The sequence below is a fragment of the Sturnira hondurensis genome, unplaced genomic scaffold (assembly GCF_014824575.4).
Source record: "Sturnira hondurensis isolate 20B ecotype Veracruz unplaced genomic scaffold, ASM1482457v3 Scaffold0013559, whole genome shotgun sequence".
Taxonomy (NCBI): domain Eukaryota; kingdom Metazoa; phylum Chordata; class Mammalia; order Chiroptera; family Phyllostomidae; genus Sturnira; species Sturnira hondurensis.
The window spans coordinates 5,774,733-5,796,646 of record NW_028086190.1 but is presented as its reverse complement, the minus strand read 5'-3'; the positions used below and the strand labels follow the sequence as shown (position 1 = coordinate 5,796,646).

At 41.9% G+C, this 21,914-nt stretch overlaps 1 protein-coding gene across 8 annotated transcripts in view; it reads right to left on the bottom strand.

Moving 5' to 3' along the window:
* The window catches only part of FREM1 (FRAS1 related extracellular matrix 1), a 178,701-nt gene extending 165,137 nt beyond the window's left edge, over positions 1–13,564 (bottom strand). For 3 of the 8 annotated variants that reach the window (XM_037061939.1, XM_037061942.1, XM_037061943.1), the window contains exon 1: positions 9,389–9,674. The gene's annotated coding sequence lies outside the window, so the exon portion shown is untranslated. Of the gene's footprint in view, positions 1–9,149; positions 9,211–9,388; positions 9,679–13,511 lie in introns of those variants that run through there. The other 5 variants (XM_037061945.1, XM_037061944.1, XM_037061941.1 and 2 more) reach the window with 4 other exon arrangements.
* Positions 13,565–21,914: the final 8,350 nt, after the last annotated feature.

Genomic DNA, 21,914 nt, shown 5'->3' with positions numbered 1-21,914 from the left:
GTTCCATCTGTGGTTTTTGGAAAGTACAAAGCTAGTCCTATCTGAGGAAGTTTCCCTATCACCCTCTCCTGAAGCCAAACTCTAAATCCAAAGGGTATTATAAACTGATTTTTTAATATGGGTTTATGTGGCTACAGGTTTTATTCTATTTCCTTTTGCTGTAGTACAGTAAGTCCTCACTTAATGTTGCCAATAGGTTCTGTGACTTTAAGCAAAATGAGAAGGACAATAAAATCAATTTTACCATAGGCTAACTGATATAAACAAGAGTTAAGTTCATACAGTATCTCATCAACATTGAATAAAACAACATTATTTGAGGACCTGCAGTAATATCTTAAGAATGTGGAAGATCAGCTAACTAACACCAGGTAGAGACCTTGGTATGGTGTCATGGGCTGAATTTTGTTTCCACAAAATTTATGTGTTGAAGGCCTAACCCCCAGGACCACAGAATGTGACCATATTTAGAGATAGGGTCTTTAAGGAGGCAATTAAGCTAAAATCAGGTCATTAGAGTGGGCCTTAGTCCAGTATGACTGAGATCCACATAAAAAATGGACATTAGGACACAGATAGATACGAAGAGAAGACCACGTGAAGACATAGGGAGAAGACAACCATCTACAAGTCAAGGAGAGAGGCCTCAGAAGCAATAAGCCCTATTTGCACCTTAACCTTGGGCTTCTAGTCTCTAGAATTATTGTTCGAGCCACCCAGTCTATGGTACTTTGTTATGGCAGCCCTACCAAATTAATATACATGGTAAAGAAGATAACAAGAGGATATAAAAATCAATGTTAAATTCTTTGAGTAGCTATATAAAACAGTCAAATGCCCATTCATTCAACCTCTGCTCCTATCCTATTGATAAACCACACTGAAGTGACATTGTAATCATGAATCAGTGATTAAAAAATAGCAGCGAATATTTTTTATTGTTCTGAGAATTCTAAGAGCTTAAGATACCAAGTACTCCCCCAAATTTTAGCACTTCATTCAGATCTGTTGTGAAAGTTAGAAATCAAAGTTCTGAGCCATGATATGTGGTTAGCAGGAGTTTGACTTTCCTAAGACCAGGAAAGTATTAAGAGAAGAAGAAAGTATGGGTGATACAGGGTGCAGCCAAAGGGGGGGGCCCAGGAAAGATTTGGAATGGTGTCCAGAACTCAGAGTGTAGAGGAATATTGGAGAGACGTATAAGGTGTCCTCACCCCTTCCCCCCACAGGTGTGAGTTGGGGGAAGGGACACATAGACCAGGAGCATGCAGGGCTGTTTTGTAAAGCCACAGCCCTGCAGCTAATCCATGGCCTGGTCATTTAGCATATCTATAGCCTTTGGTGGGTCACTTGGATATGTTAAATGGCTATGGCCATGCTTGGAGCTAGGGGAATGAAGTCACTTCCCCCCAAGATATGACTGGGGGGTAGATCCCCTGAGTTACAGCGCCTGCGTGGGAGCTTGGAGGAGATTGGCTCTAGGACATGGGGTCATACCTGCCCAGACTAACAATGGCAGCCCAGTAAACTTATAATAATACAGAAATACTGGCAGGTGTAACTGATCGTGGGAGGAGTCGGAAATAGGGGTACAGAGGAAGATGGGCACCGGGGGATTTAAACCCAGACATGGCAGCCATTAGGGGGAGAGACACGAGGTTTCAGCAGAGTGAGGACCCCCTGTAGCCATTAGGAGAGAGTGCCTGTGCAAGAGGCATGTGGCTTTAGCAGAGTGAGGAGAGTGTGGCCTCTTGGCCAGGTGAGGGGGAGAGCCACACTGTTTTGGACAGATGTAGACCCCTGTAGCCATTAGGAGAGAGAGCCACATGGGTTTCAGCAGAGTGCAGACCCCCTCTTGGCCAGGTGAAAGGGAAAACCACACAGCTTTGCCAGAATGGAGATCCCTGCGGCCAGGTGAAGAAGAGACGCGCTTTTGGTGGAGTGCGGCTTTGGTAGAAGAGGCCCACGCAGCTTTGGCGTGCTCCCTTTGGCTGAGTGGCCTGGAAACCAGGAGAGACTTTGACTGGAACTTGGTACAAAGAACTCTTGCCAGTGAAAGGTGCCACATGACTTTGGATTAATTGGAGATCCTGCCTGGACAGGCAGGCGACACAGCTCACGTGCCAGCGACCTGAAAAACGGACGTGTGCTCTTTTCCTGATTTACGGTACCCGGAGTTGGGACAGTGGGAGAAGGGAGCGCTGTGTGTGTGTGTAGGTGTATACCCTTAAAGACTTTAATATTTTAAGGAAGGCATTAGGCCTGAATAGCATTAAATAAACATTGTGTTTCCTTTTCACAAATCTCTGGCATTGAGAGATGTCTTTCCAATTGGCGGCGGACAGAAGAGCCCATTAGATATTAGTATACTGTCCTTGGGAGGGGCCCCTGTTTTCTGAAGCAGTTTTTGGCATCCCTCGGTGGGCCAAGTATTGCCCCCCTCAGACCCTTGTTCGGTAACATGGGGACTAAAAGGAGAGAAATGCAAGAGGAAAGGCCATTGTGTCCACTTTGAAATGAAGCGCTGATGCCCTGACTGCTGGGCAACAGTGGGTCATCCCATTGCTACCACTTCCTCTGTGTGCAGTGACGGCGGCTTCACATTAAAAGAGATTATTTTATACGTTAGTAATAAGCTTGAGATATTCATCCTGTATGTGGTAGCAATCAGCCCTTCAGGTGCATTTGCCTTTTGATCCCATCTTTTCTTTTTCTATTTTTATTTTTTCTTTTGTATTATTATAATTGTTTTATATTATTATTTTGTATTATTATCATCCTTTTGATAAACTGGCTTTACTCAACGGGCCAACCACCCCTGCAGGGAGAAGCCAGCTCAGGCCCCAGCAAGGTAGCAACAGTGGGGCAGGGGCCGCACTAACGTCCACCTCAGCGCTCGTTCTGCCACTTACTGGTGATGTCAGCTTGGCCAAATTAAATTCTTAGTCTCGGTTTCCTCACCTTCAAAAAGGGATAAAACACCAACCCATGATTTTGTTATGAGAATCAAATGAAAAATACTGGCGACCAACTAGCACATGGTGAGCATTCCATAAATATCAGTGTTCTTACTACTACTTTTATGACTATTACTGCTCATACTCATAAAATATTTTTCTCCTCTCCTGTAATGTACCTCCTCTTGACCCACGGTCTGCCGCAGCCCGCTGCAGCAAGGGTGGTCACGAGGTGAGGCGAGGGACTAAAAAAATGGAGAGGACCATAGCTCTGCTGGCATATGGCGAATTTATTCAAGGAACAGCTGTCTTATATACAAACTGCTAATGCCTAAAGCAAGACTGCAGGGAACTAGAAACAATGTTGTTTTTCAAAGTTCGTGCACTCCCTTAAGCTATCAAAAGGGCAAGAAGTTCTCATAACCATCTGGGAACAGGACACCTGCGCCAGGGTCTTGTTGTGTCCTTCAAGGCTGGGAACTAGAAGGTTAGGAAAGTGTCAAGGTACCCGCCGGCTCCAGGGACCAGAAACCAAGTTCATCCACCATTCTCACAGTGGAGAACTCTGTCCTTGGTCCCCTTGTGGCCTGGCGGGCCCCCACAACGGTCCTATCTCCCTGAAAAGCTGTCTCTCCCCATTCCTTCACCACTCTTGTGTTCCCTAAAAGGACACCTAATTCTGGCCGCCACCAGTCCACTGAAACAGCTGTCCCAAAGGCTGCCAGGGACCTACTGACTGATTACCAAATACACCCTTTCCCCCCACAGTCCTCCCCGATCTCTGCAGCACCCAAGAAGCTCTCCTCCACACTGTGCCCAATTGCTCATCCCCTGGTTTCTGTGCCTCCATATATTCCTGGCTCTCTTTCTCCCTCACCAATGCCTCTTTCTTTTTTATTTGTGCTTCCTTTCCTCTCCAACCTCTTTCTGCCCTTCTCTTGGTCACAGTGAACCATTACAAATGTGACATTTCTTAAAAATTTGACCTCCACCTGCTTCTCACTACATACCTACTCCTGAGGCCTTCTGTGTCCCCAAACCAGAGCCCTACCCTTGGCCCTGAGCTCCAGTTACACATTCACAATGACCTGCTAGACACGCCCCCCTTCGATGCGCCTGCTCATGTCTGCCCCTACCTGGAATGTCTCCACTTCCGCCCTTATTAATTCAGGAGATTAACACCCCCTGAGATGCCTCCTCCCAGATACCCTGAGACCTGACATTTGTAACTAACATTTCTTATCGGGTTAGACTCCTTGCTACAATTAATTATTGTTTTTGTCAGGAGCAACATCCTGATAAAAACAGTAATTAATCTCCTTATATATTTTTCTGAAATGGCTGCAAAAATCCCCAGTTTTTTGGAGGATCAGGAAGAAATGATGACTGGATAATTTTCACATCACTCTTGCTCTCTCTGCACCAACCACTGGGGTAGTCGGTGAGCCCAAGCATCTGTTTCATGCCTCTACTCAATCTGTGGGAAAGAATCAAGTGAGAACGAGGCTGCTGGTCAGAGTTGAAGGCTGGGGAGTAATGGATTGAAGATCTCTCCTGCCCAGTCAATGAGATCTGTGGGGAAAAAAGCTTTATTTCCCATTCTCTGTTCTTTTTATTAATAAATTAAGTGGTTTGTCACCTGTTTACCTCTTTCCAACCTTCTCAGCTGGGTTAGCCCTTCCCCGAGGAAGACATGTTTATTGAGCACTTACCGAATGTCATGCACCACACCAGGCACTTTGCAAATGCCTTTTAGCCCATATAGATACCTGGTAAGTATCAATGCCCTCATTTACTCCCCAGGAAACTGGCTAGGGAACTCACTAAACATTAGAGAACCAAGAAACATTGCAGCTCAGGATTGAAACTCAGTTGAAATTTATTCAAAGATCACTATTCTTTTTCTACTGCACTGCTCTGATTTAATTTTTGTGATATATTAATACTACCTTTTTGTTTTAAAGCAATTATTAGTGCTTATTGGATGAAATAGAGTCATCCTACTGTGTTCTAATAAAGCAAAATATTTACATAAAACAGAATTAAATTATCGCTGTTTTGCAAATGCTGTGTTGTCTTTCAAAGGAAGGAGAATCCCTTTTAAAGGAAAAGCAAATCCGGGCCATGAAAGGGATTTGATAGGAAATAGCCAACAACTTTCAAGCATCTGGATGAGTTTTCACCTGGGACTTTCACTGCTTTCTGAAATTCTCCTAACTTCACAATGGTTTTGGCCTATAATTTACAAAAGAAAGAATGTTTGTGCTAACAAGAAATGTAGGCCTTGGAAGGAAAATACCAAGCGTTGAATGTGACCCCAGGAGGTAAAGTCCCAGCTCCTGTGTTTTAGGAGAAGAATGCAGGGAGCATCTTAAGCTCTGAGCAGCTGATAACACATGATAGAATGCAGGGATGGGAACCCTGGGCGGTGCAGCACCCTCTGGAAGAACCAGGCCTTAGAGAGTCTGGGCTGTTATCTGCTCCAACAAGAAGGAAGCCAGATAGGAACGTTTAAGGGATAAAGTGAAGAGTGAAGAGTGATACACACAATCTAGCAGCCTTTGCATGATACACATCAGGAGTTTCCTGATACATAGCAGCAATCCCATAAATGGGGAGTGATAAGAATAAAACCAAAGACTGTTTTTCCATCTCCTTTAAACTTAAAGAGAGGTAGAGAACAGTTTGCCAAACGTATCCTAACTTTGCAAGATCCTTGTACTCTCTCCTCCAGTGAGTAGTTTCCCACCAACACATGTCATCCTCAGAGATCTGGAGGCTAAAGTTGTCAGAAAAGCGCAGATCACAGCCACAGTTTATCTTATCTCGATGGCCGAGTTGTAGTACACTTTGAAATGTTGCCCCAGTCTCCACAGTGAGAGAAACTACAGAACAGACAAAATGTGAGATTTTGCTAGGGGGTTGTTTTCCCCCCAGCCTTTCAAAGGTCTCTGTTTGAGCTCACCTGGTAGCACAAAAGCTATTAAATCACTCGAATGAAAGAGTCAGGTTGCAGGCTGTGTGAGCATGGAAGCGGGCAAGCCTGGCTCAGACCACCCAGCTCTCCAAAGGCTAGCAACACCAGATTCAGACAAGATAAGAGGCTGCAGGCCTACGTAACCTGGCCCAGAGAAACAGCCCTTCGGGAGAGTTTCAGGACCCCATTGTGAGAAATGACAGTGAGCTCTGTCAAGGTGGCATTTGTCTAACTCTCCATAGCGGTGGTCTGGGTTCTTTGTGAGACGAAAAATAATGAAAAGGTATTTTTGAAAAATTTTGAAGACAAGCAATAAGCCTAAATCTTAGGGTCTGTTCTCAAAGCAAACACTCAAAAGTTCTCATTCTACTGTATGCCAACTATACTTTAATGTAAAATTAAAAAGGAAAAAAAGTTCCTGTTTACCAATAACCAAGTTGGAAGACTATGCTATATCCATAGTGTCAGAATACCAGAGCTGGAAGTACATGAACACTCATTTAATTCAACCCTTTTGTTTTATCAGAAGTGACACTCAGAGAGATTAGGTGGCTCGTCCAAGACTGGTTAGCAACAGCTGGGATTTGAAATACCATGAACACAAAAGCCCTGTCCACGCTATTCACACTGGTCATTCTGAAGACCTTGGAAACTAGCACTGAGCCTGGTGCATAGCAGGGACCCCCATACAATGTCATAAATACACAGTGCCATAGACTGTCAATGGGCATGGGGGTAGGGGCCAAATTCCTACTTTCACATGTTGTCAAATGAGGTCCTCAACATGATGGAGGAATCACTTCCTATTTCTCCCAGTCCCTGTGATCTGGTTCAATCTAAACTCAGTTTCTAAGAATTAGGCTGCTCCTGAACAGTCCCAAGAAATCTTGCTTAGTTCAGCCTAACTTACTCTAGCCCATCCCAGGAGCAGAGCATCCCCAGAGACTCATAAAGAATTAAGAACAGGCCCTGGCTGGTGTAGCTCAGTGGATTGTGCACAGGCCTGTGAACCAAAGGATGGCTGGTTCGATTCCCATTAGGGCCCATGCCTGGGTTGCAGACCAGGTCCCCAGGAGGGGGCATGTGAGAGGCAACCATACATTGATGTTTCTCCCTCTCTCTCTCTCCTCCCCTTCCCCTCTCTCTAAAAAATGAATTAATGAAATCTTTTTTAAATAATTAAGAATTGCCCTGGCTTGTGTGGCTCCACGGGTTGGATGTCATCCCAGAAACCCAAAAATCCCCAGTTCGATTCCCAGTTCTGGCATGTGCCTGTGTTGTAGGCCATGTCCCCAGGTGTGGGCATGTGGGAGGCAACCAAATGGATGTTTCTCTCCCTCTCTTCCTCCCTTCCTCTTTCTCTAAAAATAAATACATGAAATCTTTTTATAAAAAAAGAATTAAGCTCTGGCTGGTGTGGCTGGTAGCACAAAAGCTATTAAATCCTGGTAGCACAAAAGCTACTCAGTGGATTGAGTGCCAGCCTGCAAATCAAAAGGTTGCCAGTTCAATTCCCAGTCAGGGCACATGCCTAGGTTGCAAGCAAGGCCTCCAGTTGGGGGCACATGAGAGGCAACCATACATTGATGGTTTTTTCCCCTCTCTTTCTCCGTCCCTTCCCCTCTCTCAATAAATAAATAGGTAGATAAATAAATAAATATAAGAACAGCCCTGGGCTTAAAGTTTTTAAGGCAAGCATGACTTGGCCATGTAGAAAAGATCAGACAGTACAGCTCAATGCAAGGAGGCAGGGGAGTATGGTGTCCAGATACCTTTTTGCCCCACATCCTTCTCACTCATGGGAATGGAAAGGCAGAGATGGAAAGGGGAGCAAGGAAAAAAAGATGGGGGTTATTGTAGAAGCTGGTTAAAAAGCCCTGGTTTGTCAGCCAAGTATGCAAGACCATGTTGCACATAACTCATGTTCAACATCAGCTCAAACTCAAGTTTATTAATTGGATATGAGGTTTAATATTAACCAAGTACATGACAAGAATTTAATTGCCAATAACAAGGTACAGCAGTGCTTATCCAACTGTGATCTCACCTGCATCAGAATCGCCTGGGTAGATTCCATGCCAAAACCCAGGTCTCAGATTTGGGGGGGCGAGGACCTAGGCACCTGCCTTTTCACCCAGCAAGCTGGTGGTTGTATGCACACTGAGGTTTAAGAGTCCCTGACTGAGTGGAATAGCAAAGGTAGTTAACATTTTCCTAGATTCTGCTAAAAGCACTTTGATCGAGGGTAGGCAACGCACTTAGAAGCAACTCTTGGAGCTTTGACTGGGAGTATCAGTTTTCCAGAGCAGAAACACGAAGGGCATTCGTGACACTGGGTCTGGTCTGTGAGCAGCTCTGAAGAGGTTAATCTCTCCAGCAAGATTCCCACACCATAAACTCTGACCAGCCTCCGGAAATGCTCTTTTAAAGCTTTGTAATTCACGCCACACAACAAGACTGAGAGCAATAGTAAAAAGGAAGAAATAAAAATTAAATGCCTTAAAAACTATTCCTATATACAGATGAAAACTAAAAGAAACTATTTACTACAACATCAAAATCTCTAGACCATATAATTTTGTTAACCAGTGTCACCCAAAAAAAATTCAGTAAAAAGACAAAATCTCTAGACCAAATCTGGGTAATAAGCAGAAAGGGCTTAAAAATCAGTTCAAATTTCACAACAATATAATTTCTTTGCCTCTTTAATACTATCTCTAATCCCCATTAAAAACAAACAAACATGTTTTTAAAAATACATAACCAAACATATCTAAACTAAAGCAAAGTTATCCAAATATTATTTCCAAATTTCCATATCTTTATGCCATGGTATATGATCTGTTTTGTTCATTTTTCATCTTTTCCCTTTGCCATTTCAGTCAGCTCAGAAGAAACATTCTGATTTGGGGGGATGGGTATCGCAAAATTTAAAAATGGTTATTTCATTGGTGAGTACCATTAGAAATGGATTCAAAAGAGAGTTATAAGTTTTTGTTACCTAGTAAAGAGAATCCCATTTTTTGGTCCAGGTTACCACTGCAAGTTACCACCTTTGAGTTTACATGAGAATTAAACTTTGGCAAATAGACTCTATGTACTTCTTGCATCATTACTTGGAGTTCAGGCTGCCACCCCACCCACAAATTTTGGGGCATTCTGCTAACAGAACATTCACAGTTAAGATGAGAGGAAGTAATAAAGCAGATACTTACAGGTAGTGGTTTTTCTTTCCAAGCCCAAGAGTTAGAAACCCTTGGCGGGATCAGAGTCACTGACTGGTTAATCTCTGGTTTAAAGAGCTTTGAGAGGAAGGGGGAGGAAAAACAACCCAGGGAAGGAAAGAGAGCTGAAATTCCAGTCTTTCAGGTCAGCTGAGTTTTAGCTTTCTTTGTACTAAACATCCATTAACCCACCCAAAAAGAAAATAGAGAACTGAAGTTCACATACATACTTCACTATCTTTGCTGGTCTCCTCAGAGGCTGCTGTGGCGGCGGCTCTGAAAACTTCCCAGTTGCCAAGCCTCAGGACTCTCTCTGAGCCGGTCATGATGAGGATGCCTGCAAGTGTTTGCAGGGAGCCCGACCTCCCGGCAGAGAGCCACAGCTCGGCAGTCCCTTCTGCTGGTTGGGTCCGCAGGGACAAAACTGAGCTTTTGTTAATGAGGTCGGTTGCTTCTCTTCCTCGTCTCTCCCCAGCTTCCTTTCTCACTATCAGTTATGTACTGACTGCTCTGCCACGGGCTGAGCCGAGCCTGCCACTCCCGCCTGCAGCCCTCGGCACGCAGATGCAGCTCACACACACATACACACACACACGACATGGACCCGGTCACTCAAACACAGCACACATGGGTGCACCCATGCTACACACATAGGCACTCACATGTGGGACACCCACATGAACACATTTGCAGGCTTGCACACACACATTCACACACCCTCACCCCCATATGCATGCATCCTCACACACACAACACACACGTACATGCACATACATACTCCCACAGTTGTTTCCCGAACCTTCAACTCCTTCAAACATTTTCTCCCCGAATCTCCTTACTTCACACAAATGCCCATTCTGGAATGCTTTTACTCAGTTAAGACAAGATGCCTAGCCTTCATTCAGAAAAGAGGAAGAAGGGGAACTGGTCCCTTTTAACTTTCGTCACAGCATTCAAAGGAAAAGTTAGGTGATTCTAGGTTTCTGTTTTTAGGTACTTAGTTCTTTAGTTCGTAAGGCTTTTCATGAGTCTGGAACTTTTTATAAATCTGCAAAAGTCTCACTAACCTAATCTCATTTACATATAGTTTCTGACCCCACGGATTCAATATAACACAGGTCAAGAAATGTCCTCTCAACAGAGGTTCATTTAGTTCAACTTATCAGGATTTGGAGGATACGTGAGTCTCATTCCTTAACTGCATACTAAAATAGTTTTCTGTATTTCATCTCCACTAGAAAAAAGGAAATAATGGCATACCACCCGGCCTAACTTTTAGATTGGCCATATACAGAAAAGTTGGAGCATTATCTTCTTTGGGAGAGATGTATACATTAAGACATGTCTGGCTATTCTAACCCTCAGCCACAAGTGCACAACACTACATATGCAGTTCATCGAGGACTGTGGTTTCCCCTAACAAGGCCACCATGCCATACATACCCCTTTTGTTGGAAGAATGAGGGAAAGAGAGAGGAAAATGGAAAAGGGAAGAAAATTATATAAGGAAGGAAGAAAGAAAAATGAATATAAATACAAAAGAAGAAAGAAAAACAATTATTTTATTTTAAAATGTTTTATAGGTACTTCAGCAATGAATGCTACATATCCACTTACTCAAAGTCACCAAGAATTTTAAGTCTTCATGAATCTCTTGATTCAGCCCTGACTAATGTGGCCCAGTTGGTTGGGCATCGTCCTACAAAGCTAAAGGTCACAGGTTCGATTCCAAGTCAAGGCACGTGCCTTGGTTGTGGGTTCTATCTCCCATCAAGGGGCCTGTGCAGGAAGCCATAGATCGAAGTTTCTCTCTCACATTGATGTTTGTCTCTCTCTCTCTTTCTCACTCTCTTCCCCTCTCTTTAGAATCAATATAAGAAAAAAATTTTAAACAATTTCTTTTTAAAATTTTATTTACTTATTTTTAGAGAGGGGGAAGGGAGAGAAAAGAGATGGAAAGAAACATCAATGTGTGAGAGAAACATCAATCAGTTGCCTCTCATGTTTGCCCCAACCAGCGACCAGGTCCTCAACCCAGGTGTGTGCCCTGACCAGGAGTCAAACCAGGCAACTTTCACTTTGTGGGATGATGCCCCACCAACTGAGCTACATCAGCCAGGACAAAAAAAAATATTGATTCATTTCATTTGCTCTGAGAATAAATGTATAAAACTTCTTAATAAAATATTTTTTAAAAAATCAAAAAAGCCCTGGCTGGTGTAGTTCAGTGGATTGAGCACAAGCCTGTGAAGCAAAGGGTCGCTGGTTTGATTCCCAGTCAGGGCACATGCTTGGGTTGCAGGCCAGGTCCCCAGCAGGGGACACGTGAGTAGCAACCACACATTGATGTTTCTCTCCCACTCTTTCTCCTTCCCTTCCCTTCTCTCTAAAAATAAATACATAAAATATTTTTTAAAAACTTCTTGAAGAATCTGTAAGCTTTTATAAGTAAACAAATACAGTTTACTAAATGGCTATTAGTAAACAATAGAGTTACGATGTATGATTCATGTACTAATCTTTTTTAATTATTGATTTCTTTTTTAAGGTAGAGCAAGAGAGAAACATTGTTTTGTGGTTCCATTTATTTACTCATTCACTGGTTGTTTCTTATACGTGCTCTGAGCAAAGACAGAACCCTTAATCTTGCGGTATCAGAGATGCTGCTCTAACCAACTGAGCCACCCAGCCAGAGTTTGTGTACTAATGTTGAAAGGACAAGATAAAGCTCTAATGACACCAGAAACACACATGATAGAGAACTTTGTTCTCAGATTGAATTTAAAAACTGTCCACCTTGTGAATATCTCAAATGCCAAAAAAAAAATGTCAATGATTCCAGATGCTATTAGTTGAGACACCAAATCCATTTGACAAAGGAGTTATAGTAGGTAATCACATCAGTGTGCTTCTTCTAACACCTGGGCTAGAGCTTACAGATTAGTCTAGAAACAAAAATAAAGGTTTTAAGTCACTCCTTGGGAACATACCTTCAGCATTCTAAGCAAAAATTACCAAACTTATATTGCAATGTACTCCAAAATGCCTGCAGGAAATATAATTTTCATTAAAGTGATTATATACATAATGCTTGGTCAAACTTCTACTGAGCATATTCTAGAATAGGACTGTTAAAATCAAATAATTATCAATATTAATAAAATACTCTTTGGACAAGTTGAAACACAAAGCCAAGGTATATAAAAGAACTAGCCAGCAAAGAAATAACAAAGAATTCTTCCCCTAAAAGCACATGCTGCTGAACTTAGTTCCTGAACAAAACTGCATTTTAAGAAACTGTTCTAAGCCCTGGCTGGTGTAGCTCAGTGGATTGAGCGCGGGCCTGCGAACCAGAGGATGGCGGTTCGATTCCCAGTCAGGGCACATGCCTGGGTTGCAGGCCAGTTCCCAGCAGGGAACTCATAAGAGGCAACCATACATTGATGTTTCTCTCCCTCTCTCCTTCCCCTCTAAAGATAAATAAATAAATAAAATATTTTTTAAAAATAGTTGAAAATCTAACCTAGCTATATATTTTAAAAGATATTATGATTATGATCAATGGGGTCTATTTCAGGATTGCAAGGATGGTTTACAATGAAGACACTGGCATTTTTAATTAATAAAGGGAAGAAAAAGCCACATGTCCTATTATTAAATGCAGAAAAGTGGCATTCAATAAAATTCAACACTCACACACTAAAGCTATACAAACCAAAAAAAAACCACAAACCACCATTAGCCAACTAAAAATAGACTAGAAGGCTTTTTCCCCAATCAAGGATATCTATTAAGAATCTCATGCTTAATGGTAAAATTTTGGCAACCACTAAAGAAGAACAGGACAAAAATCCTTGCTACAGTTCCCACAGTTCAACATTAGGTATCTGAACCAATCCAGTAAGTCAACAAAAATAAAATTAGGCACAAGGATAGGAAAGGAAGAAAAGAAAACTTTTATGTATAAAAAGATATGAGTCTCTATAAAATACCTTTTAAAAGTCTTCTAAGTGAGGGTGTTGAAAAAGGGTACATAAGCTGGAAAGATACTAAAGGGACAGACTTTTCCAAACACATACACACTCACACCAAGTAACATAGCCACTAATAACAAAGAAGTCTCTCTCCCCGCACTTTCCTTCATGTCTGGAACTAATGATCTAGCTGGAAACCTAAAAGAATGAAAGATTCAAGTCCTCTAACTCTAGGAGGGCTAATACCCAAATCACATGCTTTCTGAATCTGTTTGAGCAAACGTTTCCCATTCTCCATATTCAAGCTTATTGCTTGTGAAAATGGAAGCCTCAGACTGAAAATTCCACTCATTACATTGTCATTTCCACATGTACTTACTAAATTCAGGCAGAAAATCAGAATAAACTGACTCACTCCACTCCACTCTGCCCTCACAATTGAAAGTCAAACAGGCAATGCATTTTTCTCATTAATAATTAACTTGAACACAGCTTCAAAAGCTAGCATAATAGTAAACAGACACTAAGAATTCTGCACATGATCACAGGGAAAAAAATCAGGAAACCTCTTTATCTCCATCTTTTACAGGAAAATACACCAATGACAACACACACACACACACTTTAAGATATTTTACATTTTACTATCTTTGTGTGATTTGGGGATAATTTGGTCTTTCACAGCTTAGCACCAATAACAACTTTATCTTTCCAAACACAACACAAGGAGTTGAGAATCTTGCCATACTGATTCTGGAAAAAAATCACCTACCTCCAGCTCTGAAAAAAAATGATGCATTTTTTCATCATGAAAATCAAAATAAAAACAGTTGTTACACTGAAAAAAACATGATGGCTTAGCATAAGTCGGAACACTCTGAAGGTAACAAAACAAGCCCACAGGCAAAAGACGCTCTTCCCTCCTCGACGGAGGAGCACATGACACAAACCCACTAACAAAAATCCAAGACTCATTTAGAAAGATGAGGGTGAAGTCACATACTGTGTGTGTCTCTCAGGAACCAGAATGTGCTGTGAAATCCTCTTCAGTGAGGATTATAGAATCTTTAACAAAATCTGTGCTAATAATCATGGGTGAGACAGAGATGAATAAAACCTACTGGCTACTCTCAAAACTTTACAACCTGGTGGGAAAAGATAACATTCCATGAAAATATTATGTTAAGATATAATTAGGGATAGATAACAATGAGCAAATGCATACATCCTTATGTACATTTTTACTTACATGAATTTATTCATTCATTTAACCCCGGCAACTCTGACACCTTGAGTAGCTCTAGAGACTCAAACCAGAGCATCAGTTACCTCTCCCTCCATTGCCAATCTCTGATCTCCTTCACTTTGCATATTATTTCCTCCTGTTACATACAGGTATTTGGAGGTAACCAAGACCACTGCCAACAGCCCAGGACTACATACATGCCTATGGCTTGCAATCCAAAAAGAAGAGATTCATCTTCAATATTAGTTTTATCAGGAAAGCCCCAGGGAAGGAGCAGGGGTTATGAATGCTGACACACCAGGCAGCGTGGAGTGGGGAGAGGTTTCCAAACAGGAGCAGGGGAAGAAGGATGGGCGAGCATCTGGGCAGGACAGTCAGGCACCGTGAGAGACGTGCAGTTCAGGCTCTGAGGAAACGGGGAGGGGAAGGGACATGGCCGAATCATCCAGCCAGTGAGTGAGCCTTGCCTGCTGCCAGGGATCTTCGTCTTGCCATTCTCATGTACTACATTAGCTATGATTTCCCTTAACTTTGAGGGAAGTACCCTTCATTCATTTTGAAGAAGAATGAGCCCTGGCTGGAGTAGTGCAGTGGATTGAGTGCGGGCCTGCAAACCATAGGATCGCGGTTAGATTCCCAATCGGGGCACATGCCTGGGTTGCAGGCCGGTTCCCAGCAGGGGACACAGGAGAGGCAACCATACATTGATATTTCTCTCCTTCTCTCCTTTCTTTCCCTTCTAAAGATAAATAAATAAAATCTTTTTAAAAAATAAAGAAGAATGATATTTAAAGACTTTGAATATCATGTGTCTAATCTATAGTAACTATTACAAAGTACTTTCTAAATATTTTTGAATAAGTGTAATAGCAACATTCATTGCATTTCTAGCCCTGTATTAAATACTGATTAGAATTCAAAAAGAGCCCTGGCTGGTGTAGCTCAGTGGATTGAGCGCCGGCCTGCGAACCAGAGGATCACGGTTCGATTCCCAGTCAGGGCACATGCCCGGGTTGCAAGCCAGTTTCCTGCAGGCCAACTCCCAGCAGGGGACTCATGAAAGGCAACCATACATTGATGTTTCTCTCCCTCTCCTTCCCCTCTAAAGATAAATAAATAAATAAAATCTTTAAAAAAAAAGAATTCAAAAAGAGACATATATTACAGGACCCTCATTCACGAAGAATACATAGTGCTGTGGGGGAGACAGGGTTTATGCACTAACACCTGTCATATGAAGTGGAGTGCGATCCCAGGCAACATCTAAAAACTCCACTATGAGATATTGTGGCCAAGGGGGTCTCCCTGAGGAGGTGGCACGTAAGCATAAATCTGAATGAAATGAGGATTCTGGGGTAAGAACAATCCAGGCAGTCAGTGCTGAAAAGGATCTTAGAGCCTTTCCAACTTAAATTATGAAATTTCAACCCTTTTAAGCATTAGAATTATTGTAAATAAAATTTTTCATAGAATTGCAATACACAAAACAGAAGAGGAGCTCTTTATTTCTAAAGTGGTGACAGGGGGCCAGGAGCCCCTGTGTCTCAGATTTCCCCATTCTGCAGTCCAGGGCACCCCCTAAAAACCCCAGGGCCCCAGGGAACACTCTCTGGAGAAAGAGAGCGTTTGATTTTGGACTCCTCATTTTGCAGACAGGTAAACCAAGACTGAGAGAATAAGTGAACTGCCCAAGGGAGCACAGCCACTTAGTGGTGGTTCTGGGTATAGAACCCACATCTCTTCCCTCTGCAAACCAGATTCTCTCTACCACACTTCATTCATTCCTTCCGTAAATACCTAGTAAGCTCCTGCAAGGCACCAGGCCCCAGGTTTGTTACCAAAAAACAGCAATAGGGGAAATATATGCCCCCGACCTCATGTAACTTATGCTTTGGTTAGTTCATGCCTGTTTTTTAAAAAATAATCACAAAATGAAGTAATTATGAATTGCGCACAAATAAATGTGCTATTGGATGTGATAGTATGCTCTTCATAAGGCTAGGACCAAGGAAGAGATTTATCACACGTGAGGTAGGAAGGTTTTGCCTTAAGGATTTATATTCTCAGTAATATGCCTCTTCCATTCCATATGTGCTGACTCTTTGTATTTCGATTAAGCTTTTTGTGACAGGATTCATGCTCACACATCTGCTTTGCTCAGCACACTAAGGAGACCTTAACTGAAACATTGCCACCAACTCATGTGTACTGATTTCATCAAATGATGTGGGCTGAAACACCTTTCTTGCCTCCGCAGTATTTACCCTTCATCTAACTATTGACTTCTTTCTCTACTGAACAGATACGGAGAAAAGCCTCCTCTCCTTCCTTCCCCAGGGAGTACATGCTGTGTAGTCAGAAACAAAATCAAATTCTTCCGCCAGATTCAAAAGCAGTAGCATTAAGAAAACAACCTAATTTAAAAAAGGGCAAAAGACTTTAACAGACACCTCACCGAAAAAGATAGGCAGATGGAAAATAAACACATGGAAAGATGTCACACATCATATAACAGCGGGGGAATGATAAGTGAAACAAAAATGTGATACCTTTACCCACCTATCAGAGCGGCCAAACTCCAGAACACTGAGGACACCGAGCGCTGGTGAGGGTGTGGGGAAACACAGAAGCCCGTTCATTCCTGGTGGGAATCCAAAATGACGCAGCTACTTTGGAAGCTAATTTGATGGCTCTTCAAAACTAAACCTACTCTTCACAATGGAATCCAGCTTTGTGCCCCTTAATATTTACCTAAAGGAGTTGAAAAGTTATGTGTACACGAAAACCTGCAACAGTAACTTTATTTATAATTGCCAAAACTTGGAAGTAACCAAGATGTCCTTCAGCCGGTGAATAAATAAACCAACTATGGTACACACAGACAATGGAATGCTATTTAGTGCGTTAAAAAATGAGCTATCTAGCCATGAAAAGACATATTAAATGCATGTTACTAAGTGAAAGAACCTTTCTGAATGTGCTCCATGCTCTATGGTTACACCTGTGTCACCTTTTGGAAAACACAAAACAATGGAGGCTCTAAAAAGATCAGAGGTTGAGGGAGAGGAGGTATGGATAGTTGGATCACAGAGAGTTTTTAAGGCAATAAAACTACTCTGTATGATAATTAATGGTGGGTGCGTCTTTATAAATTTGTTCTACCCCATAGAATGTATGACATGAAGAGTGAACGTTGACATAGACAACAGACCCTGAGCAGTGCTTTTGAAACCCGTGATGAGCCACCCCTGTGCGCATCTTCAGTAACCCAGCAGGGCTGTGTGCTCCCCTCTCTCAGTCTGAGGCGTGTGCTCTCACTCTCTCATCCAGCCCATGGCTCCAACAGGGCACCTTTTGGAGTTTCTCGCAGCACACTTATCAACCCTGCTGTCTTCCCAATCATTTTATCTTATTTCCTGGGCTGTAACCATCACTGATAAAGATATCCAATTCAGTAGTTTCCTATCATCTAACTTCCTCTTCTGATAAATGCTATCACTGAAAAATGACAGGGAGTTTCCTGCCTCCTTCTGTTTCCCTTACTGTGGGTCCTCCTGAGCATTTCCCATTCAGTGTTATGCACGGGGTTGGGGTAGGGGGCACTCCCTACCCGGGAAGTGTGCTGACACCACAATCTCCACAATGGGACATGGGAGGTTCTTTTTAATTACTTGTTTCTGAGGAATGGAAATGTAAGTCTTTTTAGAATCCTTGGACTTAGATCCAATGGAACAATTAATCAGGCACCACCAGTAGTTGTTTGGACCTAAAATACACCATAGATACTTTATCATCTCTAAATATTACAAATGGCACCTACATCTGTCACTACCGTGATTACCAGGGGTCAAAAATACCGAATGGATTTCAGAAACTCCATCACAGAAAAATTTCAAGGACAGACTTTATTCTCCAAGGAACTTTTCTCATGAAACTCCTGACCAGCTTCTTTCAGGAAAAACAAAAACAAAGCAACACTCCGCCATAGGAAATGGACTGGGAATGTACTACCTGTCTGGTCCATGATTTTCCATTGATCAGTTATCTTTGCTCAGTTTCTGCAAAGGCAACTTAGGAATATTGGTCATGTTTTTTGTCTTCTTACATAGTAAACCCTCTAGCATGGACTCCTCCCCATCTTTATTAGGAATATCGAGTGTATTTAACCTTGGATTCTACTAGCAGCCCTTACTTAGGGTTTTACATGCATGAACTTCACCATCCAGTGGCATCACTTTGACCTTGGTACCTGAGGAGAAGGAAGTGAATGGTCTAACCTATTCCAATGTGGGCAAACGCAGATACATATTAATTACCCTCATTGAATCCTACAAATAATTTACCTAATATGATATTTTAGTCTTTCTACATTTCCAAAGATATTTTATATTAACTTGTTTAATCATTACAAAACACTATACATTTGACTTTATTCTGTCAGTCTCACAGGTAGAAAAAATCAATGGCTTTAGCTGTACTTTGTAGTGAGACACTGCCTCTCAGGCTTGCATCCACAGAATGTATTCACAGGGCTTCATGGGATAATAGGAATACACTGGTTGGCAGCCTTCATTTTGTAGAAAAGAAATTCAAAATCCAAAGAGGCATCCAAGTTCTCAGAGCCAGTGGTGCAGTGGAAACATGAATTCAGGTCCTGATTCCAAACCAAGTCCGTATTATGTACACTGTGCCTTTGCAATATAGTCTATGTTTCTAATTAGTCTACAGTAAGACAAGCAGGACCAGCCTGCCAATCTTAGCACTTCAATCTGGAGTGATTTCAAAGAGTCTTCAGTGTGTCAGGGGGTCACTACTGTTCCAACTTGGTAGAAAATAGGCTGTACACTGCACAGCCCTGGTCTAACAGCATTCCTGGTGTTGCCTCTCACACTAAAGGCTATCTGCAACATAAAATGTCATTTGTTCACAACTGAATAAACTACAAGAAGGCTGATATTTTGAACTTACCAGATTCATGTTGTGTAATAGATCCATACAAGAACAACAGAGTGGCTTAGCCACCATGGGTGACAGGAAAGCATTGGCACTTTCAAGTTATCTGACCTTGGAGAAGTGTCCTCGTCTTTCAGAACCTCAATTACTTGATATATAAAATGGGGGTTATCCCTCTAGACATCTCCAGGAGTTGACATGAATCTTGAATGAAAGAAGGTGCTCAAGAAGTCCTCTGTAACCTCCAAAGTAATGATCACATGTCATTAAATTAGCTAATATATATCAAAGCACTCACATGGTACCCACAGAATAAGAAACAGGAAATGGGCTACAGAGCAGGGTTCCTCTGAAAACCCCCACAAACCTGAAGTGGGGAAAGGGAGGGAGAAGTGCATGACATGGCATTCAAGATACTTTGCATAACCATGACAAGTTGATAGCTGTGCTGCTGCCCTGAGCAAAAGGTGTGTCTGACTTTTAAAGAGTAGACTGACTAATGACATAGCTAGAGGACATGGATGCCCACCCCAGATGCCCCTGTGTCACAGGGAACTCTTGCCCTGACTAAAGATGGCAGCCAAAAGAAGGTAAAAGATATGGGGAACTGGCAAAAGTAGTACATCATAGGAGGGACTGGTTATGTGATCACATAGGAAGCTCTGGAACAAGCATTTAAAATCAGGGCAGGCTGAGGTAGAAGGGGATTCAACCCTGTGGCCTAGTGTAGGCAGGAAGAAGGAGCCATATAGTCTGTAGTAGAGTAGAAGCCATGTGGGCTGAGAGAGAAGAAGAAGACATGCAGGAGAAAAGGTTGTAAGGAGAGAACTGATGGAGCTGTGCCAGGACCAGGCAGAGCTGAAGGAGCTGTCAGGGACCTGCCTGCCTAACCAAGCACAGATTCCTGGGAGGCTCTTGGAGCTGAGCTGAACTGTGACCAGGAACGCTGAAGCTTCAGACTTCTGCTTCTCTGAAGAACATACAGAGAAGCCACCATCTTGGGACTGTGCTCCCTGAAGTCCACCATGATCCAGTATAACAGGGCACATGTTTTCCCTGAACCACTACATGGAGGCTGAGAACAACCTACCCCAGATCCTGAAGGAGAGAGTTGCTGTGAGAGGATGACAACTCTGAAACCCGTAAGAGCACCTTCCAGAGGGGATGGAGACCTGTTTGTGCAGCCAGCTTAAGAACAGAAAGGGGACTTCGGGGTATGACTTTACCTGACAGCCCTGTGGGGAGCAAGGGGATGCTGGGCAAGGGAATGCTTCCAGCACCCCCGCCCCACCCCACCCGAGGTTGGAATCCTACAAATAAAAACCTATTTCTTTAAACACTAATTGTTGGGTCATGCATCAAGGTGATACATGGATAAGCCCCAATTTTTGCAGTTACAAACATGTCATAAATGTTAACTATTAATATGAGTTCATTATATCATTTATGTAGAAATTTAGACATTTGAAAAATTGGTCATAGTAAATTTTTCTACATATTGAAGATTTAAGGTTTTTTCCAGAAAAAGTACTAGCTTTAGGGTTTAAAAAAAACAAATTTGACAAGATCAGGTACGTTTAGGGTGGTATGGCTGTAGACATTTTGACCACTAAGAAACTACTAGAACTACTAGAACTGATATACAAATTCAGCAAAGTAGCAGGGTACAAAATTAATATGCAGAAACCAGTTGCATTTTATATGCCAATAATGAACTACCAGAAAGGGAATCACAATTGCTTCAAAAAGAATAAAATACCTAGAAATAAATCTAACGAAGGATGTAAAAAACCTATACCTGGTAAATTATAAGGGACTGAAAAAAGAAATTGAAGAAGGTACAAAAAAGTGGAAGCACATACCATGTTCACAGATAAAAAAATTAACATTATTAAAATGTCCATACTATCTAAAGCAACCTATAGACTCAATGAAATTCTTATCAAGATTCCAAGACATATTTCACAAGACTAGAAAAATTTTGTGGTTCCGAAATTTATATGGAACCACAAAAGGCCCCACATAGAAACAGCCATCCTGAGAAAGAAGAACAAAGTTTGAGGAATCATGCTACCTAATATCAAACTATATTATAAGTCCATAATAATTGAAACAGCATGGGATTGGCATAAAAACAGACTCATAGATCAGTGGAACTCAGTAGAGAGCTCAGAAGTAATTCCATACCTTAATAGTCAATTAATATTTGACCGAGGAAGCAAGCACATACAATGGGCTAAAGATAGTTTATTTAATAAATGATGTTAGGAAAATTGGACAGACATATACAGAAAAGTGAAACTAGACCACCTCTTACACCACACACAAGAATAAATTAAAAAATGGATCAAAGACTTAAATGTTAGACCTGAAACTATAAAAATCCTAGAAGAAAACATAGGTAGTAAAATCTCATACATTGTTCATAGAAATATTTTTATCTGATATATCTCCCCAAACAAGAGAAACAAAATGAAAAATAAACAAATGGAACTACATCAGATTCCAAAGTTTTTGCACAGCAAAGGAAATCATCAGCAAAATAAAAGGACAACCCAAAGAATGGGAGAACAAATTCACTGA